General features: G+C 42.8%; 1 pseudogene; it reads left to right on the top strand.

Moving 5' to 3' along the window:
* LOC124023908 overlaps nucleotides 1-734 on the top strand; it is an 8820-nt pseudogene extending 8086 nt beyond the window's left edge.
* Nucleotides 735-18241: the final 17507 nt, after the last annotated feature.

Raw genomic sequence — 18241 nt, 5'->3', positions numbered from 1 at the left:
GTGTGTCCCAGACTGCAGAGTGACTCTGTCTGTCCTCTGACCTTTGACATCTGTGTTCTACAGGATCCCAGCCCACTATGTCTACCCCCAGGCCTTTATGCAGCCAAGCACCATGGTCATCCCTCACAGCATGCAGTCGCCTGCCGCCACGGCCTCCGCCGCCTCCTCCCCGTACCTCGACTACACCGGAGCGGCCTACGCCCAGTACTCGGCCGCAGCCGCCAGCGCCGCGGCCGCCGCTGCCTACGAGCATTACCCGTACGCAGCCTCCCGGCCCCTGCAGGCTACATGGCTGCAGCAGGGTACGGTTACGCGGTCCAGCAGCCCCTAGCAGCCGCAGCCACCCCGGGAGCAGCCGCAGCAGCTGCAGCCTTCGCCCAGTACCAGCCTCAGCAGCTTCAGGCAGACCGCATGCAGTAACTGACCACTATGAGCCTGGATAACAGAAGAGGGGGATGCTGTAGAGAGGAGGGAGGAGGCCATACTCACCCCCATGACACTACAAGGGGAGAGGTGGGGGGAGAGTGTGAGGAGGGGGGAGGGATGAAGAGTGGAGTGGAGTGGTGGTCATCAATCCTTGGCTTTAGAACATGCAGTGCTGCTACCAAAAGAGCCTGAAGAGAATCATCTCATAACTAAAGAGAGTCGTCTCATAACTGAATAGAATCGTCTCATAACTGAAGAGAATCATCTCATAACTGAATAGAATCATCCCATAACTGAATATAATCGTCTCATAACTCATAACTGAAGAGAATCATCTCAAAACTGAAGAGAATCATCTCAAAACTGAATAGAATCATCTCATAACTGAAGAAAATCGTCTCATAACTGAATATAATCGTCTCATAACTGAAGAGAATCATCTCAAAACTGAAATCATCTCATAACTGAAGAATCATCTCATAACTGAAGAAAGTCATCTCATAACTGAATAGAATCATCTCATAACTGAAGAGAATCATCTCATAACTGAATAGAATCGTCTCATAACTGAAGAAAGTCATCTCATAACTGAATAGAATCATCTCATAACTGAAGAGAATCATCTCATAACTGAAGAGAATCGTCTCATAACTGAAGAAAGTCATCTCATAACTGAATAGAATCATCTCATAACTGAAGAGAATCATCTCATAACTGAAGAGAGTCGTCTCATAACTGAAGAGAGTCGTCTCATAACTGAAGAGAGTCGTCTCATAACTGAATAGAATCGTCTCATAACTGAAGAGAGTCATCTCATAACGTATAATCTCATAACTGAAGAGAATCGTCTCATAACTGAAGAGAAATCGAATCGTCTCATAACTGAAGAGAGTCGTCTCATAACTGAAGAGAATCGTCTCATAACTGAAGAGAATCGTCTCATAACTGAAGAGAGTCGTCTCATAACTGAAGAGAATAGTTACTTCATTATTCAAATATCATCCGTGTTGTCATCACTAAATTATTGTTTTTTGTTGTTGTCATTATATCAGAAATATTTAATATTTATTCATCAGGACAAATATCTAGAATTATTATTTAAGATATGACCTCATAACCAACCTTTAAGTTTAAGTTAATAATTTTAAGCATATTTAATGTGTAGTAAATTAAATGTGTGATTTTGTACAACTTTCACAAGTGCACTGAAGTCTAATCAGGTATTTTTCCCTCCAATTTCTTAAACAATGTAGATGGTCAAACCAAAAACACTTTTGGTCACTTTTCACCTTTTAATACTTTTAAACCTACATTTTGAACTATGCAATTTGAACTTGTAAAATATATTTAGTGAAATATGTCTTCTACAAATATATATATATACAGTTGAAGTCAGAAGTTTACATACACTTAGGTTGGAGTCATTAAAACTCGTTTTTCAACCACTCCACAAATGTCTTGTTAACAAACTATAGTTTTGGCAAGTCTGTTAGGACATCTACTTTCTGCATGACACAAGTCATTGTTCCAACAATTGTTTACAGACAGATTATTTCACTTATAATTCACTGTATCACAATTCCAGTGGGTCAGAAGTTTACAGACTTTTTTACGCCAGGTCGCAATTGTAAATGAGAACTTGTTCTCAACTTGCCTACCTGGTTAAATAAAGGTGAAGTAAATTTTTTTTTAAAAATACACTAAGTTGACTATGCCTGGAAAATTCCAGAAAATGATGTCATGGCTTTAGAAGCTTCTGATAGGCTCATTGACATCATTTGAGTCAATTGGAGGAGTACCTGTGGATGTATTTCAAGGCCTACCTTAAAACTCAGTGCCTATTTGCTTGACATCATGGGAAAATTAAAAGAAATCAGCCAAGCCCTCAGAAAAAAAAATTGTAGACCTCCACAAGTCTGGTTCATCCTTGGGAGCAATTTCCAAATGCCTGAAGGTACCACGTTCGTCTGTACAAACAATAGTATGCGAGTATAAACACCATGGGACCACGCAGCATCATACCGCTCAGGAAGGAGACGTGTTCTGTCTCCTAGAGATGAATGTACTTTGGTGCGAAAAGTGAAAATCAATCCCAGAACAACAGCAAAGGACCTTGTGAAGATGCTGGAGGAAACGGGTACAAAAGTATCTATATCCACACTAAAACGAGTCCAATATCGACATAACATGAAAGGCCACTCAGCAAGGAAGAAGCCACTGCTCCAAAACTGACATAAAAAAGTCAGACTACGGTTTACAACTGCACATGGGGACAAGATTGTACTTTTTGGAGAAATGTCCTCTGGTCTGATGAAAAAAAATAGAACTGTTTGGCCATAATGACCATCGTTATGTTTGGAGGAAAAAGGGGGAGGATTGCAAGCTGAAGAACACCATCCCAACCGTGGGGGTGCTTTGCTTCAAGAGGGACTGGTGCACTTCACAAAATAGATGGCATCATGAGGAAGGAAAATTATGTAGCTATAATTGAAGCAACATTTCAAGGCATCAGTCAGGAAATTAAAGCTTGGTCGCAAATGGGTCTTTGAAATAGAAAATGACCCCAAGCATACTTCCAAAGTTGTGACAAAATTACTTAATGACAACAAAGTCAAGGTATTGGAGTGCCCATCACAAAGCCTTGACCTCAATCCCATAGAAAATTTGTTGGCAGAACTGAAAAAGCGTGTGCGAAACAAGGAGGCCTACAAACCTGATTCAGTTACACCAGCTCTGTCAGGAGGAATGGGCCAAAATTCACCCAACTTATTGTGAGAAGCTTGTGGAAGGCTACCCAAAACCTTTGACCCAAGTTAAACAATTTAAAGGCAATGCTACCAAATACTAATTGAGTGTATGTAAACTTCTGACCCACTGGGAATGTGATGAAAGAAATACAATCTGAAATAAATCATTCTCTCTGCTATTTTTCTGACATTTCACATTCTTAAAATAAAGTGGTGATCCTAACTGACCTAAGACAGGGAAATTTTATTTGGATTAAATGTCAGGAATTGTGATAAACTGAGTTTAAATGTATTTGGCTAAGGTGTATGTAAACTTCCGACTTCAACTGTATATAATAATGTTACTATAATGATGTTTGTACCTATGCAAAACAGTGACGTAGAGGAGTGACAGCTGTCTGTCCTGTGTTCCTATGGGGGTCAGATCCAGAGAGGGCAGGACAGAAGAGAACAGCTTCCTATGGGGGTCAGATCCAGAGAGGGCAGGACAGAAGAGAACAGCTTCCTATGGGGGTCAGATCCAGAGAGGGCAGGACAGAAAAGAACAGCTTCCTATGGGGGTCAGATCCAGAGAGGGCAGGACAGAAGGAGAACAGCTTCCTATGGGGGTCAGATCCAGAGAGGGCAGGACAGAAGAGAACAGCTTCCTATGGGGGTCAGATCCAGAGAGGGCAGGACAGAAGAGAACAGCTTCCTATGGGGGTCAGATCCAGAGAGGGCAGGACAGAAGAGAACAGCTACTGGCCCAAAGCTGAAGCTTTTCCTGTCTATAGAAGCTGCTCCTATGGGGGTCAGATCCAGAGAGGGCAGGACCAGAGAGAACAGCTTCCTATGGGGGTCTCTATGTTCATTGTTGGAGCACCAGCTACCACACACACACACACACACACACACACACACACACACACACACACACACACACACACACACACACACACACACACACACACACAGCGGAATGTGGAGCTTTTATATTCTAGAATGTTTTTCCTAATGTGCCTTAAAATATTGGTATTTGGAAAGTATTTACGTAGCTTTTAATGAGAAAAGACAGATTTTCCCCCTTTAGTTAGTCAGGGAGTAGGACTGTATTGAATCAATGACGTGTTGGTGTTATATTAGAGGTATGTTCTCCTGAGCTGTTCACATTGTTATTGTCAGGAATGTACTACAGCTACAATGATAATTAGGACTTTTATAAAAACTAGACATAACGACATGAAGGTAACCTTTTCTTTATCTATACAACCTATTTTCTTCTTCTTTTGTAGATATATTTCTCTTTCTAATTTGTTCGTACAACGAAAGAGAAATGTTACAGCGTAAACTATTGGATATACATTATAATACTTTCTATCCTAAAAAAAAAACGTAGTTTAAAAAAAATGTATTTCCATAGCTGTGATTTTCTTATTAACTTTGTGAGATTGACTGTTTTACAATGTTGGGAACATTTTATACTTGAACTGTTTCATACCAAGGAATATGTTAACACACATGTTATATATAATATATGGAATATGTTAACACACATGTTATATATAATATATGGAATATGTTAACACACATGTTATATATAATATATGGAATATGTTGTTAACACACATGTTATATATAATATATGGAATATGTTAACACACATGTTATATATAATATATGGAATATGTTAACACACATGTTATATATAATATATGGAATATGTTAACACACATGTTATATATAATATATGGAATATGTTAACACACATGTTATATATAATATATGGAATATGTTAACACACATGTTATATATAATATATGGAATATGTTAACACACATGTTATATATAATATATATATGGAATATGTTAACACACATGTTATATATAATATATGGAATATGAATATGTTAACACACATGTTATATATAATATATGGAATATGTTAACACACATGTTATATATAATATATGGAATATGTTAACACATGTTATATATAATATATAATATATGGAATATGTTAACACACATGTTATATATAATATATAATATGTTAACACACATGTTATATATAATATATAATATATGAATATGTTAACACACATGTTATATATAATATATGGAATATAACACACATGTTATATATAATATATGAATATGTTAACACACATGTTATATATAATATATAATATGTTAACACACATGTTATATATAATATATGGAATATGTTAACACACATGTTATATATAATATATGGAATATGTTAACACACATGTTATATATAATATATGGAATATGTTAACACACATGTTATATATAATATATGCACTATGTTAACACATTCTATATCCTTTTAAGAAGAATACTTTGAATGTCACTGGACATAAACTACCAAGTCTCTCAGAGATTCCAGTACAATATTCTATTTATCTTGCCTTTTCAAATGTGTTGTTCTGCAAATACAATCATTCATTTAACTAGATTAAATAAACAGCCTTTTAGCTGCTTCTGTTTGTATTGTAGTTTTTACATAAATACACAACTGTCAGAAAGCAGTTGACTGTAGATCCACCAAGTCTCACCTGCTGGGGCACATCTGTCTGTCAAACACAATCACCTGCTGGGGCACATCTGTCTGTCAAACACAATCACCTGCTGGGGCTGTCTGTCAAACATCACCTGTCTGTCAAACACAATCACCTGCTGGGGCACATCTGTCTGTCAAACACAATCACCTGCTGGGGCACATCTGTCTGTCAAACACAATCACCTGCTGGGGCACATCTGTCTGTCAAACACAATCACCTGCTGAGGCACATCTGTCTGTCAAACACAATCAACTGCTGGGGCACATCTGTCTGTCAAACACAATCACCTGCTGGGGCACATCTGTCTGTCAAACACAATCACCTGCTGAGGCACATCTGTCTGTCAAACACAATCACCTGTCACATCTGTCTGTCAAACACAATCACCTGCTGGGGCACATCTGTCTGTCAAACACAATCACCTGCTGAGGCACATCTGTCTGTCAAACACAATCAACACCTCATCAGTCTGATCTCTTATTTAGAACAAACCTTGTCTTATCAAAACGTATTGGAGGTACAGCGTTGTCTTATCATAGGGAACGTATTGGAGGTACAGGGTAGGCTAGAAGAAACCTTGTCTTATCATAGGGAACGTATTGGAGGTACAGGGTAGGCTAGAGGAAACCTTGCCTTATCATAGGGAAAACGTATTGGAGGTACAGGGTAGGCTAGAAGAAACCTTGCCTTATCATAGGGAACGTATTGGAGTTACAGGGTAGGCTAGAGGAAACCTTGTCTTATCATAGGGAACGTATTGGAGGTACAGGGTAGGCTAGAAGAAACCTTGCCTTATCATAGGGAACGTATTGGAGTTACAGGGTAGGCTAGAGGAAACCTTGCCTTATCATAGGGAACGTATTGGAGGTACAGGGTAGGCTAGAAGAAACCTTGTCTTATCATAGGGAACGTATTGGAGGTACAGGGTAGGCTAGAAGAAACCTTGTCTTATCATAGGGAACGTATTGGAGGTACAGGGTAGGCTAGAAGAAACCTTGTCTTATCATAGGGAACGTATTGGAGGAGTTACAGGGTAGGTTAGAGAAACCTTGTCTTATCATAGGGAACGTATTGGAGGGTAGGGAACTAGAGGAAACCTTGTCTTATCATAGGGAACGTATTGGAGGTACAGGGTAGGCTAGAAGAAACCTAGAAGAAACCTGCCTTATCATAGGGAACGTATTGGAGGTACAGGGTAGGCTAGAAGAAACCTGTCTTATCATAGGGAACGTATTGGAGGTACAGGGTAGGCTAGAAGAAACCTTGTCTTATCATAGGGAACGTATTGGAGTTACAGGGTAGGTTAGAAGAAACCTTGTCTTATCATAGGGAACGTATTGGAGGTACAGGGTAGGCTAGAAGAAACCTTGTCTTATCATAGGGAACGTATTGGAGGTACAGGGTAGGCTAGAAGAAACCTTGTCTTATCATAGGGAATGTATTGGAGTTACAGGGTAGGCTAGAGGAAACCTTGCCTTATCATAGGGAACGTATTGGAGTTACAGGGTAGGCTAGAAGAAACCTTGCCTTATCATAGGGAACGTATTGGAGTTACAGGGTAGGCTAGAGGAAACCTTGCCTTATCATAGGGAACGTATTGGAGGTACAGGGTAGGCTAGAAGAAACAAATCAAATGTGCTGTACAGAAACCCAGCCTAAAACCCCAAACAGCAAACAATGCAGGTGTAAAAGCACGGTGGCTAGGAAAAACTCCCTAGAAAGGCCAAAACCTAGGAAGAAACCTAGAGAGGAACCGGGCTATGTGGGGTGGCCAGTCCTCTTCTGGCTGTGCCGGGTAGAGATTATAACAGAACATGACCAAGATGTTCAAATGTTCATAAATGACCAGCATGGTCAAATAATAATAAGGCAGAACAGTTGAAACTGGAGCAGCAGCACAGTCAGATGGACTGGGGACAGCAAGGAGCCATCATGTCAGGTAGTCCTGGGGCACGGTCCTAGGGCTCAGGTCCTCCGAGAGAGAGAAAGAAAGAGAGAATTAGAGAGAGCATATGTGGGGTGGCCAGTCCTCTTCTGGCTGTGCCAGGTGGAGATTATAACAGAACGTGGCCAAGATGTTCAAATGTTCATAAATGACCAGCATGGTTGAATAATAGTAAGGCAGAACAGTTGAAACTGGAGCAGGAGCATGGCCAGGTGGACTGGGGACAGCAAGGAGTCCTCATGTCAGGTAGTCCTGGGACATGGTCCTAGGGCCCAGGCCAGTTGAAACTGGAGCAGCAGCATGGCCAGGTGGACTGGGGACAGCAAGGAGTCATCATGTCAGGTAGTCCTGGGGCATGGTTCTAGGGCTCAGGTCCTCCGAGAGAGAGAAAGAAAGAGAGAAGGAGAGAATTAGAGAACGCACACTTAGATTTACACAGGACACCGAATAGGACAGGAGAAGTACTCCAGATAAACAAACTGACCCTAGCCCCCGACACATAAACTACTGCAGCATAAATACTGGAGGCTGAGACAGGAGGGGTCAGGAGACACTGTGGCCCCATCCGAGGACACCCCCGGACAGGGCCAAACAGGAAGGATATAACCCCACCCACTTTGCCAAAGCACAGCCCCCACACCACTAGAGGGAAATCTTCAACCACCAACTTACCATCCTGAGACAAGGCCGAGTATAGCCCACAAAGATCTCCGACACGGTACAACCCAAGGGGTGGGGGGGAACCCAGACAGGCCGACCACAACAGTGAATCAACCCACCCAGGTGACGCATCCCCCAGGGACGGCACGAGAGAGCCCCAGCAAGCCAGTGACTCAGCCCCGTAACAGGGTTAGAGGCAGAGAATCCCAGTGGAAAACGGGGAACCGGCCAGGCAGAGACAGCAAGGGCGGTTCGTTGCTCCAGAGCCTTTCCGTTCACCTTCCCACTCCTGGGCCAGACTACACTCAATCATATGACCCACTGAAGAGATGAGTCTTCAGTAAAGACTTAAAGGTTGAGACCGAGTTTGCGTCTCTGACATGGGTAGGCAGACCGTTCCATAAAAATGGAGCTCTATAGGAGAAAGCCCTGCCTCCAGCTGTTTGCTTAGAAATTCTAGGGACAATTAGGAGGCCTGCGTCTTGTGACCGTAGCGTACGTATAGGTATGTACGGCAGGACCAAATCAGAGAGGTAGGTAGGAGCAAGCCCATGTAATGCTTTGTAGGTTAGCAGTAAAACCTTGAAATCAGCCCTTGCTTTGACAGGAAGCCAGTGTAGAGAGGCTAGCACTGGAGTAATATGATCAAATTTTTTGGTTCTAGTCAGGATTCTAGCAGCCGTATTTAGCACTAACTGAAGTTTATTTAGTGCTTTATCCGGGTAGCCGGAAAATAGAGCATTGCAGTAGTCTAACCTAGAAGTGACAAAAGCATGGATTAATTTTTCTGCATCATTTTTGGACAGAAAGTTTCTGATTTTTGCAATGTTACGTAGATGGAAAAAAGCTGTCCTCGAAATGGTCTTGATATGTTCTTCAAAAGAGAGATCAGGGTCCAGAGTAACGCCGAGGTCCTTCACAGTTTTATTTGAGACGACTGTACAACCATTAAGATTAATTGTCAGATTCAACAGAAGATCTCTTTGTTTCTTGGGACCTAGAACAAGCATCTCTGTTTTGTCCGAGTTTAATAGTAGAAAGTTTGCAGCCATCCACTTCCTTATGTCTGAAACACATGCTTCTAGCGAGGGCAATTTTGGTGCTTCACCATGTTTCATTGAAATGTACAGCTGTGTGTCATCCGCATAGCAGTGAAAGTTTACATTATGTTTTCGAATAACATCCCCAAGAGGTAAAATATATAGTGAAAACAATAGTGGTCCTAAAACAGAACCTTGAGGAACACCGAAATGTACAGTTGATTTGTCAGAGGACAAACCATTCACAGAGACAAACTGATATCTTTCCGACAGATAAGACCTAAACCAGGCCAGAACATGTCCGTGTAGACCAATTTGGGTTTCCAATCTCTCCAAAAGAATGTGGTGATCGATGGTATCAAAAGCAGCACTAAGGTCTAGGAGCACGAGGACAGATGCAGAGCCTCGGTCCGATGCCATCAAAATGTCATTTACCACCTTCACAAGTGCCGTCTCAGTGCTATGATGGGGTCTAAAACCAGACTGAAGCATTTCGTATACATTGTTTGTCTTCAGGAAGGCAGTGAGTTGCTGCGCAACAGCCTTCTCTAAAATCTTTGAGAGGAATGGAAGATTCGATATAGGCCGATAGTTTTTTATATTTTCTGGGTCAAGGTTTGGCTTTTTCAAGAGAGCTTTATTACTGCCACTTTTAGTGAGTTTGGTACACATCCAGTGGATAGAGAGCCGTTTATTATGTTCAACATAGGAGGGCCAAGCACAGGAAGCAGCTCTTTCAGTAGTTTAGTTGGAATAGGGTCCAGTATACAGCTTGAAGGTTTAGAGGCCATGATTATTTTCATCATTGTGTCAAGAGATATAGTACTAAAACACTTGAGCGTCTCTCTTGATCCTAGGTCCTGGCAGAGTTGTGCAGACTCAGGACAACTGAGGTTTGGAGGAATACGCAGGTTTAAAGAGGAGTCCGTAATTTGCTTTCTAATAATCATAATCTTTTCCTCAAAGAAGTTCATGAATTTATCACTGCTAAAGTGCAAGTCATCCTCTCTTGGGGAATGCTGCTTTTTAGTTAGCTTTGCCACAGTATCAAAAAGGAATTTCGGATTGTTCTTATTTTCCTCAATTAAGTTAGAAAAATAGGACGATCGAGCAGCAGTAAGGGCTCTTCGGTACTGCACGGTACCATCCTTCCAAGCTAGTCGGAAGACTTCCAGTTTGGTGTGGCGCCATTTCCGTTCCAATTTTCTGGAAGCTTGCTTCAGAGCTCGGGTATTTTCTGTGTACCATGGAGCTAGTTTCTTATGAGACATTTTTTTAGTTTTTAGGGGTGCAACTGCATCTAGGGTATTGCGCAAGGTTAAATTGAGATCCTCAGTTAGGTGGTTAACGGATTTTTGTCCTCTGGCGTCCTTGGGTAGGCAGAGGGAGTCTGGAAGGGCATCAAGGAATCTTTGTGTTGTCTGTGAATTTATAGCACGACTTTTGATGTTCCTTGGTTGGGGTCTGAGCAGATTATTTGTTGCAATTGCAAACGTAATAAAATGGTGGTCTGATAGTCCAGGATTATGAGGAAAAACATTAAGATCCACAACATTTATTCCATGGGACAAAACTAGGTCCAGCGTATGACTGTGAGAGTGAGTGGGTCCAGAGACATGTTGGACAAAACCCACTGAGTCGATGATGGCTCCAAAAGCCTTTTGGAGTGGGTCTGTGGACTTTTCCATGTGAATATTAAAGTCACCAAAGATTAGAATATTATCTGCAATGACTACAAGGTCTGATAGGAATTCAGGGAACTCAGTGAGAAACGCTGTATATGGCCCAGGAGGCCTGTAAACAGTAGCTATAAAAAGTGATTGAGTAGGCTGCATAGATTTCATGACTAGAAGCTCAAAAGACGAAAACGTCATTTTTTTTTTTTGTAAATTGAAATTTGCTATCGTAAATGTTAGCAACACCTCCGCCTTTGCGGGATGCACGGGGATATGGTCACTAGTGTAGCCAGGAGGTGAGGCCTCATTTAACACAGTAAATTCATCAGGCTTAAGCCATGTTTCAGTCAGGCCAATCACATCAAGATTATGATCAGTGATTAGTTCATTGACTATAATTGCCTTTGAAGTAAGGGATCTAACATTAAGTAGCCCTATTTTGAGATGTGAGGTATCATGATCTCTTTCAGTAATGACAGGAATGGAGGTGGTCTTTATCCTAGTGAGATTGCTAAGGCGAACACCGCCATGTTTAGTTTTGCCCAACCCAGGTCGAGGCACAGACACGGTCTCAATGGTGATAGCTGAGCTGACTACACTAACTATGCTAGTGGCAGACTCCACTATGCTGGCAGGCTGGCTAATAGCCTGCTGCCTGGCCTGCACCCTATTTCATTGTGGAGCTAGAGGAGTTAGAGCCCTGTCTATGTTGGCAGATAAGATGAGAGCACCCCTCCAGCTAGGATGGAGTCCGTCACTCCTCAGCAGGTCAGGCTTGGTCCTGTTTGTGGGCGAGTCCCAGAAAGAGGGCCAATTATCTACAAATTCTATCTTTTGGGAGGGGCAGAAAACAGTTTTCAACCAGCGATTGAGTTGTGAGACTCTGCTGTAGAGCTCATCACTCCCCTAACTGGGAGGGGGCCAGAGACAATTACTCGATGCCGACACATCTTTCTAGCTGATATGCACGCAGAAGCTATGTTGCGCTTGGTGATCTCTGACTGTTTCATCCTAACATCGTTGGTGCCGACGTGGATAACAATATCTCTATACTCTCTACACTCGCCAGTTTTAGCTTTAGCCAGCACCATCTTCAGATTAGCCTTAACGTCGGTAGCCCTGCCCCCGGGTAAACAGTGTATGATCGCTGGATGATTCGCTTTAAGTCTAATACTGCGGGTAATGGAGTCGCCAATGACTAGAGTTTTCAATTTGTCAGAGCTAATGGTGGGAAGCTTCGGCGTCTCAGACCCGTAACGGGAGGAGTAGAGACCAGAGAAGACTCGGCCTCTGACACCGACCCGCTGCTTAATGGGGAGAACCGGTTGAAAGTTTCTGTCTGCTGAATGAGCGACACCGGTTGAGCGTTCCTACAGCATTTCCTTCCAGAAACCGTGAGAAAGTTGTCCGGCTGCGGGGACTGTGCCAGGGGATTTATACTACTATCTGTACTTACTGGTGGCACAGACGCTGTTTCATCCTTTCCTACACTGAAATTACCCTTGCCTAACGATTGCGTCTGAAGCTGGGCTTGCAGTACAGCTATCCTCGCCGTAAGGCGAGCACAGCGGCTGCAATTAGAAGGCATCATGTTAATGTTACTACTTAGCTTCGGCTGTTGGAGGTCCTGACGAATCGTGTCCAGATAAAGCGTCCGGAGTGAAAAAGTCGAGGAAAAAATAAAAAAATTTTTTTTTAAAAGAAACCTTGCCTTATCATAGGGAACGTATTGGAGTTACAGGGTAGGCTAGAAGAAACCTTGCCTTATCATAGGGAACGTATTGGAGGTACAGGGTAGGCTAGAAGAAACCTTGCCTTATCATAGGGAACGTATTGGAGTTACAGGGTAGGCTAGAAGAAACCTTGCCTTATCATAGGGAACGTATTGGAGGTACAGGGTAGGCTAGAAGAAACCTTGCCTTATCATGGGGAACGTATTGGAGGAACAGGGTAGGCTAGAAGAAACCTTGCCTTATCATAGGGAACGTATTGGAGGGACAGGGTAGGCTAGAAGAAACCTTGCCTTATCATAGGGAACGTATTGGAGGTACACGGTAGGCTAGAAGAAACCTTGCCTTATCATAGGGAACGTATTGGAGGTACAGGGTAGGCTAGAAGAAACCTTGCCTTATCATAGGAACGTATCATGGAGGTAGGCAGGGTTATCAGGGAACTAGAGTTACAGGGTAAACCTTGCCTTATCATAGGGAACGTATTGGAGGTACAGGGTAGGCTAGAAGAAACCTTGCCTTATCATAGGGAACGTATTGGAGGTACAGGGTAGGCTAGAAGAAACCTTGCCTTATCATAGGGAACGTATTGGAGGTACAGGGTAGGCTAGAAGAAACCTTGTCTTATCATAGGGAACGTATTGGAGGTACAGGGTAGGCTAGAAGAAACCTTGGATCATAGGTACAGGGTAGGCTAGAAGAAACCTTGCCTTATCATAGGGAACGTAGGTACAGGGTAGGTTAGAGAAACCTTGCCTTATCATAGGGAACGTATTGGAGGTACAGGGTAGGCTAGAAGAAACCTTGTCTTATCATAGGGAACGTATTGGAGGTACAGGGTAGGCTAGAAGAAACTATCATAGGGAACGGAAACCTTGAAGAAACCTTATCATATTGGAGGTACAGGGTAGGCTAGAAGAAACCTTGCCTTATCATAGGGAACGTATTGGAGGTACAGGGTAGGCTAGAAGAAACCTTGCCTTATCATAGGGAACGTATTGGAGGTACAGGGGTAGGCTAGAAGAAACCTTGTCTTATCATAGGGAACGTATTGGAGGTACAGGGTAGGCTAGAAGAAACCTTGTCTTATCATAGGGAACTAGAAGAAACCTATCATGGAGGTACAGGGTAGGCTAGAAGAAACCTTGTCTTATCATAGGGAATTGGAGGTACAGGGTAGGCTGGAGGTCATAGGGAACGTATTGGAGGTACAGGGTAGGCTAGAAGAAACCTTGCCTTATCATAGGGAACAGGGTAGGCTAGAAGAAACCTGGTATTGGAGGTACAGGGTAGGCTAGAAGAAACCTTGCCTTATCATAGGGAACGTATTGGAGGTACAGGGTAGGCTAGAAGAAACCTTGTCTTATCATAGGGAACGTATTGGAGGTACAGGGTAGGTTAGAAGAAACCTTGTCTTATCATAGGGAACGTATTGGAGGTACAGGGTAGGCTAGAAGAAACCAGGGTAGGCTGAAGAAACCTTATCATAGGGAACGTATTGGAGGTACAGGGTAGGCTAGAAGAAACCTTGCCTTATCATAGGGAACGTATTGGAGGTACAGGGTAGGCTAGAAGAAACCTTGCCTTATCATAGGGAACGTATTGGAGGTACAGGGTAGGCTAGAAGAAACCTTGCCTTATCATAGGAACGTATTGGAGGTACAGGGTAGGTAGGCCATACAATGTACATAGAGGGGTCCAGTGACAGGAAGTCCAGTGACATGTGAAGGACACAGTCAGGGTGAGAGACTCTTTAGAGGGAAACAGCCGTGCACTGATCCAGTCAGAGCCTTCGTCCCAAATGGCACCCTGTTCCCTATATAGTGTACTACTTTAGACCAGAACCCAATGAGCCCTGGTTGAAACTAGTGCACTGTATAGGGAATAGGGGGCCATTTAGGAAGCAGACAATGTTATAGAGTTTGGACAGCTGAAGATGGGGACAGGTGGGAAAATACATTCACTTCCAAAGAATGTTCCAACTGTAAGAGACACTACTCCGCTCTTCACCATCAGACCATCTCTGGCTACGTGTGTCCGGGCTGAACAACGGTGGACTGAAGTCTCCTCCAAAATGTTTCTCTTCAAAATGTATTCTAAGACTCAATTCTAAATTTAACTCAAATTAATTCAGATGAGTCCGTGTCTAGTTCATTTCTATGTGGAATTTGAATGTCTTAGTTTGCCAGTTTGGTTGCTGTCCATGGTGCTACATTCCCATGCTGTTCATGACACTGCTGTTTAGGTGATATATGATTGGCCTGACAAATCAAAACAAACTAAAAACCAGGAAGAGGAAGCTGAACTAGACAACTTGTATTATTACTTCACATGATAATCTGAAGAATAAAAAATCTTGGTTGGTGTCCTCTAGTCTAAACATTAACTCTCAAACTGGAGAGATTCTGAGGCTTGTTGATTACATTATCCCCCTCTCTTGAGAGATAACTGAATCTTGCTGATTACATTATCCCCCTCTCTTGAGAGATAACTGAATCTAGCTGATTACATTATCCCCCTCTCTTGAGAGATAACTGAATCTTGCTGATTACATTATTCCCCTCTCTTGAGAGATAACTGAATCTTGCTGATTACATTATTCCCCTCTCTTGAGAGATAACTGAATCTTGCTGATTACATTATCCCCCTCTCTTGAGAGATAACTGAATCTTGCTGATTACATTATCCCCCTCTCTTGAGAGATAACTGAATCTTGCTGATTACATTATCCCCTCTCTTGTTAATAATGTAGATCACCTCTGAAACATGAACCTGCTATGTTCCTAGAATGGTAAGTAGGTGAATTCTATCCCCTGATGAATGCATCCCAAATGGCACCCTACAGTAACCCCTATATTGGTACCTGGTTAAAACTAGTGCACTACATAGGGAATAGGGTGCCACTTGGGATGTAGTCTGATCTCTCAACCCCTCCTAGAAGGGTCCTTGGTCTGCCAACTTGCTGCCACAAGTCTCTCTGACAGCTACAACTCTCTACTGAGTATTTCATCAAAACATATCAGTTGACCAATGTAAAATATATACCATATCATCTTTACCAGATCCTTATGATAAACATCCACGCTTCTATTAACACTCATCTGCATAATGAAGTTCACTATACTGGATACAGAAACCCTTTCTAATGGGGCTTTGACTTCATTCATGGTTTTGAATCCTATGAGATGGTTGATTGGTTCCTACATTACATTCCCTGCTGTGGTCAGTCAGGAAGAGCAGGTAAAGGTTAGCTCTGTGTGTGTGTGTGTGTGTGTGTGTGTGTGTGTGTGTGTGTGTGTGTGTGTGTGTGTGTGTGTGTGTGTGTGTGTGTGTGTGTGTGTGTGTGTGTGTGTGTGTGTGTGTGTGTGTGTGTGTGTGTGTGTGTGTGTGTGTGTGTGTGTGCGTATGGAGAGCAACCAGGCAGGAACAAATGAAGCTGCAAAACCTGCGACTTGACCAATCAGATAGACAGAGAGGATCCTGGGAACACCTCTTTCCCCTGTTTCCACCTGTTTAGAATCCTTTTGAATTCCAGGCAGATAGGAACTTCAATGTGGGAATAAAGTTAAGACCACTGATGGCCATGTCAGCTTTACCATTAGTCTGACAGTTTCAGTGGAATAGAGGACATGCTATATAATGTTCTATCTGCATTTAACAGTTACAATACATACATTATTGTTCATTTTCATGGAGTTACATTTTGTGAGGCCGTGAGTTGGTCACGCTTGTCCCCATTTTTACGACAGCTGAACCCTATTAGGCAGCTGCAGAATGTCACCTGTCAGGCCTCAGTGTCTGAGTGTGTGCAGGCACAGGGGGGGACAGGTGGTGGCCTACAGGCCCTCGTCAGTGTCTGAGTGTGTGCAGGCACAGGGGGGGACAGGTGGTGGCCTACAGGCCCTCCTCAGTGGAAGGAGTGTGTGCAGGCACAGGGGGGGACAGGTGGTGGCCTACAGGCCCTCCTCAGTGTCTGAGTGTGTGCAGGCACAGGGGGGGACAGGTGGTGGCCTACAGGCCCTCCTCAGTGTCTGAGTGTGTGCAGGCACAGGGGGGACAGGTGGTGGCCTACAGGCCCTCCTCAGTGTCTGAGTGTGTGCAGGCACAGGGCAGGTGGTGGCCTACAGGCCCTCGTCAGTGGAAGGAGCATAAAGATAGATAGAGGTGTCCTCTTTATATCTGTGCCATAGTAGTGTCTTTGACAGCATGGGCAGCACCATTTAGGCTACAACCCATAAGAATACCCACCTAGTTGACTACTTTACTACTTTAAAATGGTGGAAGCGTGCTGGAAGCCCTCAATGATGCTGCCCATGCTAAAAGTGTTTTTTGTCCACTAGAGGCCTCTACCATACTCAATGGGAGGGATGAACAACAAAAGCCCTTGAAAATGTCTTCATTTCTCCATTCTGATCCATGTGAGAAAGAGTTAGACTTGGTCAGTGTCCTTCAATTCAACTGAATGCTGAGCTTGTGGTCAGTTCATTGAATTAGTTGTGTTAATACTGGGCTAAAGCAATTAAGCCTGTACCCTGACGCCAAGACTGGACAGAGTTGTAGATGACTGAAGAACAGAGTTGTAGGGGAGAGAGCTGAGGTCTGTGTGTGTGTGTGTGTGTGTGTGTGTGTGTGTGTGTGTGTGTGTGTGTGTGTGTGTGTGTGTGTGTGTGTGTGTGTGTGTGTGTGTGTGTGTGTGTGTGTGTGTGTGTGTGTGTGTTCAGATGTGACATGCTGACATCTAGTGGACATCTAGTGGACTTTTGGCCATTTAGACTTTTAGACTTTTACTTTAAAAGAATAATAATAATAATTAATTGGGCACTAATTTATTCATCCTCATAAATAAAAAGCTATTATTGAAAGTACTTTTTGTTAAAGGCCCAGTGCAGTCAAAAACATGATTTCCCTGTATTTTATTTCCAGGTTGGAATTATACTGTGAAATTGTGAAAATTATGATAATGCTCTTTTAGTGCAAGAGCTGTTTGAAAAGACTGCCTGAAATTTCAGCCTGTTGTTGTGGGATGGAGTTTTGGTCTGCCTGCTGACATCACCACGTGGTACATTTGTTGACCAATAAGAAAGAGAGTTCCAAACATCTCTGCCAATAACAGATCGTTTTCAGTTTTCTCCTACCCACTCAGACCACTCCCAGACAGTCCAAGCTAAAATTGTTGTTTGAGGAATTTCTCTTCTCTAAGAAGCTATCTTTGTTTCTTTTTGACAATTTCAATAGAAAACAATCACAGTAAGATACTTAATTGTTAGGGATATATGATTTAATATAGAAAAACGGCTGTATTGGACCTTTAACCATCAAGTTATAATATTTACTCATCATTGGCCCTATGTTGACATGTGGTCGAGCCCCGCTGCCGCCAGATGGCGCTACTATTCCTCACGTCTTTTGTAATTGCCACGTAAGGAATAATCGCGCCATCTGATGGCAGCAGG

The sequence above is a fragment of the Oncorhynchus gorbuscha genome, unplaced genomic scaffold, assembly GCF_021184085.1.
Source record: "Oncorhynchus gorbuscha isolate QuinsamMale2020 ecotype Even-year unplaced genomic scaffold, OgorEven_v1.0 Un_scaffold_1717, whole genome shotgun sequence".
NCBI lineage: Eukaryota > Metazoa > Chordata > Actinopteri > Salmoniformes > Salmonidae > Oncorhynchus > Oncorhynchus gorbuscha.
Note: the sequence above shows the minus strand (reverse complement) of the source record. Positions and strands in the feature narration are given on the sequence as shown.